Source organism: Fundulus heteroclitus, unplaced genomic scaffold (genome assembly GCF_011125445.2).
Source record: "Fundulus heteroclitus isolate FHET01 unplaced genomic scaffold, MU-UCD_Fhet_4.1 scaffold_767, whole genome shotgun sequence".
NCBI classification, from domain to species: Eukaryota; Metazoa; Chordata; class Actinopteri; order Cyprinodontiformes; family Fundulidae; genus Fundulus; species Fundulus heteroclitus.
This window is the reverse complement of record NW_023397216.1, coordinates 1-8,982: the sequence shown is the minus strand read 5'-3', so window position 1 is coordinate 8,982 and position 8,982 is coordinate 1. Positions and strand designations below refer to the sequence as shown.

The 8,982-nt window shown below is 39.7% G+C and overlaps 13 non-coding genes across 13 annotated transcripts; all 13 read left to right on the top strand.

Annotated features, from left to right (window-relative positions):
• Nucleotides 1-191: 191 nt before the first annotated feature.
• trnac-gca lies at nt 192-263 on the top strand. The gene has a single exon. It is a non-coding gene; the product is annotated as a tRNA-Cys (tRNA).
• Nucleotides 264-917: 654 nt separating this feature from the next.
• trnac-gca lies at nt 918-989 on the top strand. Its single transcript has one exon. It is a non-coding gene; the product is annotated as a tRNA-Cys (tRNA).
• A 653-nt stretch (nt 990-1,642) lies between these two features.
• On the top strand, nt 1,643-1,714 carry trnac-gca. Its single transcript has one exon. It is a non-coding gene; the product is annotated as a tRNA-Cys (tRNA).
• A 654-nt stretch (nt 1,715-2,368) lies between these two features.
• On the top strand, nt 2,369-2,440 carry trnac-gca. The gene has a single exon. It is a non-coding gene; the product is annotated as a tRNA-Cys (tRNA).
• Nucleotides 2,441-3,094: 654 nt separating this feature from the next.
• On the top strand, nt 3,095-3,166 carry trnac-gca. Its single transcript has one exon. It is a non-coding gene; the product is annotated as a tRNA-Cys (tRNA).
• A 655-nt stretch (nt 3,167-3,821) lies between these two features.
• Nucleotides 3,822-3,893, top strand: trnac-gca. The gene has a single exon. It is a non-coding gene; the product is annotated as a tRNA-Cys (tRNA).
• A 640-nt stretch (nt 3,894-4,533) lies between these two features.
• Nucleotides 4,534-4,605, top strand: trnac-gca. Its single transcript has one exon. It is a non-coding gene; the product is annotated as a tRNA-Cys (tRNA).
• A 653-nt stretch (nt 4,606-5,258) lies between these two features.
• On the top strand, nt 5,259-5,330 carry trnac-gca. Its single transcript has one exon. It is a non-coding gene; the product is annotated as a tRNA-Cys (tRNA).
• A 653-nt stretch (nt 5,331-5,983) lies between these two features.
• trnac-gca lies at nt 5,984-6,055 on the top strand. The gene has a single exon. It is a non-coding gene; the product is annotated as a tRNA-Cys (tRNA).
• Nucleotides 6,056-6,709: 654 nt separating this feature from the next.
• Nucleotides 6,710-6,781, top strand: trnac-gca. Its single transcript has one exon. It is a non-coding gene; the product is annotated as a tRNA-Cys (tRNA).
• Nucleotides 6,782-7,434: 653 nt separating this feature from the next.
• Nucleotides 7,435-7,506, top strand: trnac-gca. Its single transcript has one exon. It is a non-coding gene; the product is annotated as a tRNA-Cys (tRNA).
• Nucleotides 7,507-8,159: 653 nt separating this feature from the next.
• On the top strand, nt 8,160-8,231 carry trnac-gca. The gene has a single exon. It is a non-coding gene; the product is annotated as a tRNA-Cys (tRNA).
• A 653-nt stretch (nt 8,232-8,884) lies between these two features.
• On the top strand, nt 8,885-8,956 carry trnac-gca. Its single transcript has one exon. It is a non-coding gene; the product is annotated as a tRNA-Cys (tRNA).
• Nucleotides 8,957-8,982: the final 26 nt, after the last annotated feature.

Here is an 8,982-nt window from a genome sequence, read left to right as displayed (position 1 = left end):
TTCTGCATTTTTCCCACAAGATGGTTGCATCCACAAACAAGGAAAACAAACAAAGATGACAATTAGTCAGAAACCATACAGTAAAGCGCTTTACAAAATTAACTGTGGAATATTAAGGTGCTAGAAATCCGTGATATAGTCGATATGTATAGTCAACACTCTATTGTTTAAAGGTTGGAGAGTGAGGGCAAGGGGGTATAGCTCAGTGGTAGAGCATTTGACTGCAGATCAAGAGGTCCCCAGTTCAAATCTGGGTGCCCCCTACTTTATTTAAAACTGAAAGTAAATACAGCATCAAAGTAATAACCTGCTATCTCCTCAATGGCTACTTGCTTCTGTGAATTCCCTGTGTATATAAACTGGCTAGGTATAATGCTGTTGTTTACTGGTCAACTTCTCCTACTGGTTACCATGTTTGTAGGCTTCTGCTTCTTTGCCAATATAAAATAGCAAATACTTCACTGTGTTTTGGGAACCCTGGGAACTGTCCTATTGCTGGCTAAGGAACCAGGAAGTAGACAGAGGCTACATACAACAGCCAAGTAGTTGCGCACATTAGCACTTATTTTGAAATGAGAAACACTTGACTAAGACATAATGTAGATGGAGAGGACTGATTGTTTTCAGGTTATTTTCAATCCTGGATGACATAAGGAAGCCTCTGCCTTGAAGAGACAGATTGATGGAGTTCTGGTAGAGCTATTGATGGAGGGTTGGAATATTTTTTCTGCATTTTTCCCACAAGATGGTTGCATCCACAAACAAGGAAAACAAACAAAGATGACAATTAGTCAGAAACCATACAGTAAAGCGCTTTACAAAATTAAACTGTTGAATATTAAGGTGCTAGAAATCCGTGATATAGTCGATATGTATAGTCAACACTCTATTGTTTAAAGGTTGGAGAGTGAGGGCAAGGGGGTATAGCTCAGTGGTAGAGCATTTGACTGCAGATCAAGAGGTCCCCAGTTCAAATCTGGGTGCCCCCTACTTTATTTAAAACTGAAAGTAATAACAGCATCAAAGTAATAACCTGCTATCTCCTCAATGGCTACTTGCTTCTGTGAATTCCCTGTGTATATAAACTGGCTAGGTATAAGTTGTTGTTTACTGGTCAACTTCTCCTACTGGTTACCATGTTTGTAGGCTTCTGCTTCTTTGCCAATATAAAATAGCAAATACTTCACTGTGTTTTGGGAACCCTGGGAACTTTCCTATTGCTGGCTAAGGAACCAGGAAGTAGACAGAGGCTACACACTGCAACCAAGTAGTTGCGCACCATTGCACTTATTTTGAAATGAGAAACACTTGACTAAGACATAATGTAGATGGAGAGGACTGATTGTTTTCAGGTTATTTTCAATCCTGGATGACATAAGGAAGCCTCTGCCTTGAAGAGACAGATTGATGGAGTTCTGGTAGAGCTATTGATGGAGGGTTGGAATATTTTTTCTGCATTTTTCCCACAAGATGGTTGCATCCACAAACAAGGAAAACAAACAAAGATGACAATTAGTCAGAAACCATACAGTAAAGCGCTTTACAAAATTAAACTGTTGAATATTAAGGTGCTAGAAATCCGTGATATAGTCGATATGTATAGTCAACACTCTATTGTTTAAAGGTTGGAGAGTGAGGGCAAGGGGGTATAGCTCAGTGGTAGAGCATTTGACTGCAGATCAAGAGGTCCCCAGTTCAAATCTGGGTGCCCCCTACTTTATTTAAAACGGAAAGTAATAACAGCATCAAAGTAATAACCTGCTATCTCCTCAATGGCTACTTGCTTCTGTGAATTCCCTGTGTATATAAACTGGCTAGGTATAATGCTGTTGTTTACTGGTCAACTTCTCCTACTGGTTACCATGTTTGTAGGCTTCTGCTTCTTTGCCAATATAAAATAGCAAATACTTCACTGTGTTTTGGGAACCCTGGGAACTTTCCTATTGCTGGCTAAGGAACCAGGAAGTAGACAGAGGCTACACACTGCAACCAAGTAGTTGCGCACATTAGCACTTATTTTGAAATGAGAAACACTTGACTAAGACATAATGTAGATGGAGAGGACTGATTGTTTTCAGGTTATTTTCAATCCTGGATGACATAAGGAAGCCTCTGCCTTGAAGAGACAGATTGATGGAGTTCTGGTAGAGCTATTGATGGAGGGTTGGAATATTTTTTCTGCATTTTTCCCACAAGATGGTTGCATCCACAAACAAGGAAAACAAACAAAGATGACAATTAGTCAGAAACCATACAGTAAAGCGCTTTACAAAATTAAACTGTTGAATATTAAGGTGCTAGAAATCCGTGATATAGTCGATATGTATAGTCAACACTCTATTGTTTAAAGGTTGGAGAGTGAGGGCAAGGGGGTATAGCTCAGTGGTAGAGCATTTGACTGCAGATCAAGAGGTCCCCAGTTCAAATCTGGGTGCCCCCTACTTTATTTAAAACTGAAAGTAATAACAGCATCAAAGTAATAACCTGCTATCTCCTCAATGGCTACTTGCTTCTGTGAATTCCCTGTGTATATAAACTGGCTAGGTATAATGCTGTTGTTTACTGGTCAACTTCTCCTACTGGTTACCATGTTTGTAGGCTTCTGCTTCTTTGCCAATATAAAATAGCAAATACTTCACTGTGTTTTGGGAACCCTGGGAACTTTCCTATTGCTGGCTAAGGAACCAGGAAGTAGACAGAGGCTACACACTGCAACCAAGTAGTTGCACACCGTAGCACTGATTTTGAAATGAGAAACACTTGACTAAGACATAATGTAGATGGAGAGGACTGATTGTTTTCAGGTTATTTTCAATCCTGGATGACATAAGGAAGCCTCTGCCTTGAAGAGACAGATTGATGGAGTTCTGGTAGAGCTATTGATGGAGGGTTGGAATATTTTTTCTGCATTTTTCCCACAAGATGGTTGCATCCACAAACAAGGAAAACAAACAAAGATGACAATTAGTCAGAAACCATACAGTAAAGCGCTTTACAAAATTAAACTGTTGAATATTAAGGTGCTAGAAATCCGTGATATAGTCGATATGTATAGTCAACACTCTATTGTTTAAAGGTTGGAGAGTGAGGGCAAGGGGGTATAGCTCAGTGGTAGAGCATTTGACTGCAGATCAAGAGGTCCCCAGTTCAAATCTGGGTGCCCCCTACTTTATTTAAAACAGAAAGTAATAACAGCATCAAAGTAATAACCTGCTATCTCCTCAATGGCTACTTGCTTCTGTGAATTCCCTGTGTATATAAACTGGCTAGGTATATGCTGTTGTTTACTGGTCAACTTCTCCTACTGGTTACCATGTTTGTAGGCTTCTGCTTCTTTGCCAATATAAAATAGCAAATACTTCACTGTGTTTTGGGAACCCTGGGAACTTTCCTATTGCTGGCTAAGGAACCAGGAAGTAGACAGAGGCTACACACTGCAACCAAGTATTTGCGCACATTAGCACTTATTTTGAAATGAGAAAAACACTTGACTAAGACATAATGTAGATGGAGAGGACTGATTGTTTTCAGGTTATTTTCAATCCTGGATGACATAAGGAAGCCTCTGCCTTGAAGAGACAGATTGATGGAGTTCTGGTAGAGCTATTGATGGAGGGTTGGAATATTTTTTCTGCATTTTTCCCACAAGATGGTTGCATCCACAAACAAGGAAAACAAACAAAGATGACAATTAGTCAGAAACCATACAGTAAAGCGCTTTACAAAATTAAACTGTTGAATATTAAGGTGCTAGAAATCCGTGATATAGTCGATATGTATAGTCAACACTCTATTGTTTAAAGGTTGGAGAGTGAGGGCAAGGGGGTATAGCTCAGTGGTAGAGCATTTGACTGCAGATCAAGAGGTCCCCAGTTCAAATCTGGGTGCCCCCTACTTTATTTAAAACTGAAAGTAATAACAGCATCAAAGTAATAACCTGCTATCTCCTCAATGGCTACTTGCTTCTGTGAATTCCCTGGCTAGGTATATGCTGTTGTTTACTGGTCAACTTCTCCTACTGGTTACCATGTTTGTAGGCTTCTGCTTCTTTGCCAATATAAAATAGCAAATACTTCACTGTGTTTTGGGAACCCTGGGAACTTTCCTATTGCTGGCTAAGGAACCAGGAAGTAGACAGAGGCTACACACTGCAACCAAGTATTTGCGCACATTAGCACTTATTTTGAAATGAGAAACACTTGACTAAGACATAATGTAGATGGAGAGGACTGATTGTTTTCAGGTTATTTTCAATCCTGGATGACATAAGGAAGCCTCTGCCTTGAAGAGACAGATTGATGGAGTTCTGGTAGAGCTATTGATGGAGGGTTGGAATATTTTTTCTGCATTTTTCCCACAAGATGGTTGCATCCACAAACAAGGAAAACAAACAAAGATGACAATTAGTCAGAAACCATACAGTAAAGCGCTTTACAAAATTAAACTGTTGAATATTAAGGTGCTAGAAATCCGTGATATAGTCGATATGTATAGTCAACACTCTATTGTTTAAAGGTTGGAGAGTGAGGGCAAGGGGGTATAGCTCAGTGGTAGAGCATTTGACTGCAGATCAAGAGGTCCCCAGTTCAAATCTGGGTGCCCCCTACTTTATTTAAAACTGAAAGTAATAACAGCATCAAAGTAATAACCTGCTATCTCCTCAATGGCTACTTGCTTCTGTGAATTCCCTGTGTATATAAACTGGCTAGGTATAAGTTGTTGTTTACTGGTCAACTTCTCCTACTGGTTACCATGTTTGTAGGCTTCTGCTTCTTTGCCAATATAAAATAGCAAATACTTCACTGTGTTTTGGGAACCCTGGGAACTTTCCTATTGCTGGCTAAGGAACCAGGAAGTAGACAGAGGCTACACACAACAGCCAAGTAGTTGCACATCGTAGCACTGATTTTGAAATGAGAAACACTTGACTAAGACATAATGTAGATGGAGAGGACTGATTGTTTTCAGGTTATTTTCAATCCTGGATGACATAAGGAAGCCTCTGCCTTGAAGAGACAGATTGATGGAGTTCTGGTAGAGCTATTGATGGAGGGTTGGAATATTTTTTCTGCATTTTTCCCACAAGATGGTTGCATCCACAAACAAGGAAAACAAACAAAGATGACAATTAGTCAGAAACCATACAGTAAAGCGCTTTACAAAATTAAACTGTTGAATATTAAGGTGCTAGAAATCCGTGATATAGTCGATATGTATAGTCAACACTCTATTGTTTAAAGGTTGGAGAGTGAGGGCAAGGGGGTATAGCTCAGTGGTAGAGCATTTGACTGCAGATCAAGAGGTCCCCAGTTCAAATCTGGGTGCCCCCTACTTTATTTAAAACTGAAAGTAAATACAGCATCAAAGTAATAACCTGCTATCTCCTCAATGGCTACTTGCTTCTGTGAAATCCCTGTGTATATAAACTAGCTAGGTATAAGTTGTTGTTTACTGGTCAACTTCTCCTACTGGTTACCATGTTTGTAGGCTTCTGCTTCTTTGCCAATATAAAATAGCAAATACTTCACTGTGTTTTGGGAACCCTGGGAACTTTCCTATTGCTGGCTAAGGAACCAGGAAGTAGACAGAGGCTACACACTGCAACCAAGTATTTGCGCACATTAGCACTTATTTTGAAATGAGAAACACTTGACTAAGACATAATGTAGATGGAGAGGGCTGATTGTTTTCAGGTTATTTTCAATCCTGGATGACATAAGGAAGCCTCTGCCTTGAAGAGACAGATTGATGGAGTTCTGGTAGAGCTATTGATGGAGGGTTGGAATATTTTTTCTGCATTTTTCCCACAAGATGGTTGCATCCACAAACAAGGAAAACAAACAAAGATGACAATTAGTCAGAAACCATACAGTAAAGCGCTTTACAAAATTAAACTGTTGAATATTAAGGTGCTAGAAATCCGTGATATAGTCGATATGTATAGTCAACACTCTATTGTTTAAAGGTTGGAGAGTGAGGGCAAGGGGGTATAGCTCAGTGGTAGAGCATTTGACTGCAGATCAAGAGGTCCCCAGTTCAAATCTGGGTGCCCCCTACTTTATTTAAAACGGAAAGTAATAACAGCATCAAAGTAATAACCTGCTATCTCCTCAATGGCTACTTGCTTCTGTGAATTCCCTGTGTATATAAACTGGCTAGGTATAATGTTGTTGTTTACTGGTCAACTTCTCCTACTGGTTACCATGTTTGTAGGCTTCTGCTTCTTTGCCAATATAAAATAGCAAATACTTCACTGTGTTTTGGGAACCCTGGGAACTTTCCTATTGCTGGCTAAGGAACCAGGAAGTAGACAGAGGCTACACACTGCAACCAAGTATTTGCGCACATTAGCACTTATTTTGAAATGAGAAACACTTGACTAAGACATAATGTAGATGGAGAGGACTGATTGTTTTCAGGTTATTTTCAATCCTGGATGACATAAGGAAGCCTCTGCCTTGAAGAGACAGATTGATGGAGTTCTGGTAGAGCTATTGATGGAGGGTTGGAATATTTTTTCTGCATTTTTCCCACAAGATGGTTGCATCCACAAACAAGGAAAACAAACAAAGATGACAATTAGTCAGAAACCATACAGTAAAGCGCTTTACAAAATTAAACTGTTGAATATTAAGGTGCTAGAAATCCGTGATATAGTCGATATGTATAGTCAACACTCTATTGTTTAAAGGTTGGAGAGTGAGGGCAAGGGGGTATAGCTCAGTGGTAGAGCATTTGACTGCAGATCAAGAGGTCCCCAGTTCAAATCTGGGTGCCCCCTACTTTATTTAAAACAGAAAGTAATAACAGCATCAAAGTAATAACCTGCTATCTCCTCAATGGCTACTTGCTTCTGTGAATTCCCTGTGTATATAAACTGGCTAGGTATATGCTGTTGTTTACTGGTCAACTTCTCCTACTGGTTACCATGTTTGTAGGCTTCTGCTTCTTTGCCAATATAAAATAGCAAATACTTCACTGTGTTTTGGGAACCCTGGGAACTTTCCTATTGCTGGCTAAGGAACCAGGAAGTAGACAGAGGCTACACACTGCAACCAAGTAGTTGCGCACCATTGCACTTATTTTGAAATGAGAAACACTTGACTAAGACATAATGTAGATGGAGAGGACTGATTGTTTTCAGGTTATTTTCAATCCTGGATGACATAAGGAAGCCTCTGCCTTGAAGAGACAGATTGATGGAGTTCTGGTAGAGCTATTGATGGAGGGTTGGAATATTTTTTCTGCATTTTTCCCACAAGATGGTTGCATCCACAAACAAGGAAAACAAACAAAGATGACAATTAGTCAGAAACCATACAGTAAAGCGCTTTACAAAATTAAACTGTTGAATATTAAGGTGCTAGAAATCCGTGATATAGTCGATATGTATAGTCAACACTCTATTGTTTAAAGGTTGGAGAGTGAGGGCAAGGGGGTATAGCTCAGTGGTAGAGCATTTGACTGCAGATCAAGAGGTCCCCAGTTCAAATCTGGGTGCCCCCTACTTTATTTAAAACGGAAAGTAATAACAGCATCAAAGTAATAACCTGCTATCTCCTCAATGGCTACTTGCTTCTGTGAATTCCCTGTGTATATAAACTGGCTAGGTATAAGTTGTTGTTTACTGGTCAACTTCTCCTACTGGTTACCATGTTTGTAGGCTTCTGCTTCTTTGCCAATATAAAATAGCAAATACTTCACTGTGTTTTGGGAACCCTGGGAACTTTCCTATTGCTGGCTAAGGAACCAGGAAGTAGACAGAGGCTACACACTGCAACCAAGTATTTGCGCACATTAGCACTTATTTTGAAATGAGAAACACTTGACTAAGACATAATGTAGATGGAGAGGACTGATTGTTTTCAGGTTATTTTCAATCCTGGATGACATAAGGAAGCCTCTGCCTTGAAGAGACAGATTGATGGAGTTCTGGTAGAGCTATTGATGGAGGGTTGGAATATTTTTTCTGCATTTTTCCCACAAGATGGTTGCATCCACAAACAAGGAAAACAAACAAAGATGACAATTAGTCAGAAACCATACAGTAAAGCGCTTTACAAAATTAAACTGTTGAATATTAAGGTGCTAGAAATCCGTGATATAGTCGATATGTATAGTCAACACTCTATTGTTTAAAGGTTGGAGAGTGAGGGCAAGGGGGTATAGCTCAGTGGTAGAGCATTTGACTGCAGATCAAGAGGTCCCCAGTTCAAATCTGGGTGCCCCCTACTTTATTTAAAACGGAAAGTAATAACAGCATCAAAGTAATAACCTGCTATCTCCTCAATGGCTACTTGCTTCTGTGAATTCCCTGTGTATATAAACTGGCTAGGTATATGCTGTTGTTTACTGGTCAACTTCTCCTACTGGTTACCATGTTTGTAGGCTTCTGCTTCTTTGCCAATATAAAATAGCAAATACTTCACTGTGTTTTGGGAACCCTGGGAACTTTCCTATTGCTGGCTAAGGAACCAGGAAGTAGACAGAGGCTACACACTGCAACCAAGTAGTTGCGCACATTAGCACTTATTTTGAAATGAGAAACACTTGACTAAGACATAATGTAGATGGAGAGGACTGATTGTTTTCAGGTTATTTTCAATCCTGGATGACATAAGGAAGCCTCTGCCTTGAAGAGACAGATTGATGGAGTTCTGGTAGAGCTATTGATGGAGGGTTGGAATATTTTTTCTGCATTTTTCCCACAAGATGGTTGCATCCACAAACAAGGAAAACAAACAAAGATGACAATTAGTCAGAAACCATACAGTAAAGCGCTTTACAAAATTAAACTGTTGAATATTAAGGTGCTAGAAATCCGTGATATAGTCGATATGTATAGTCAACACTCTATTGTTTAAAGGTTGGAGAGTGAGGGCAAGGGGGTATAGCTCAGTGGTAGAGCATTTGACTGCAGATCAAGAGGTCCCCAGTTCAAATCTGGGTGCCCCCTACTTTATTTAAAACAGAAAGTAATAA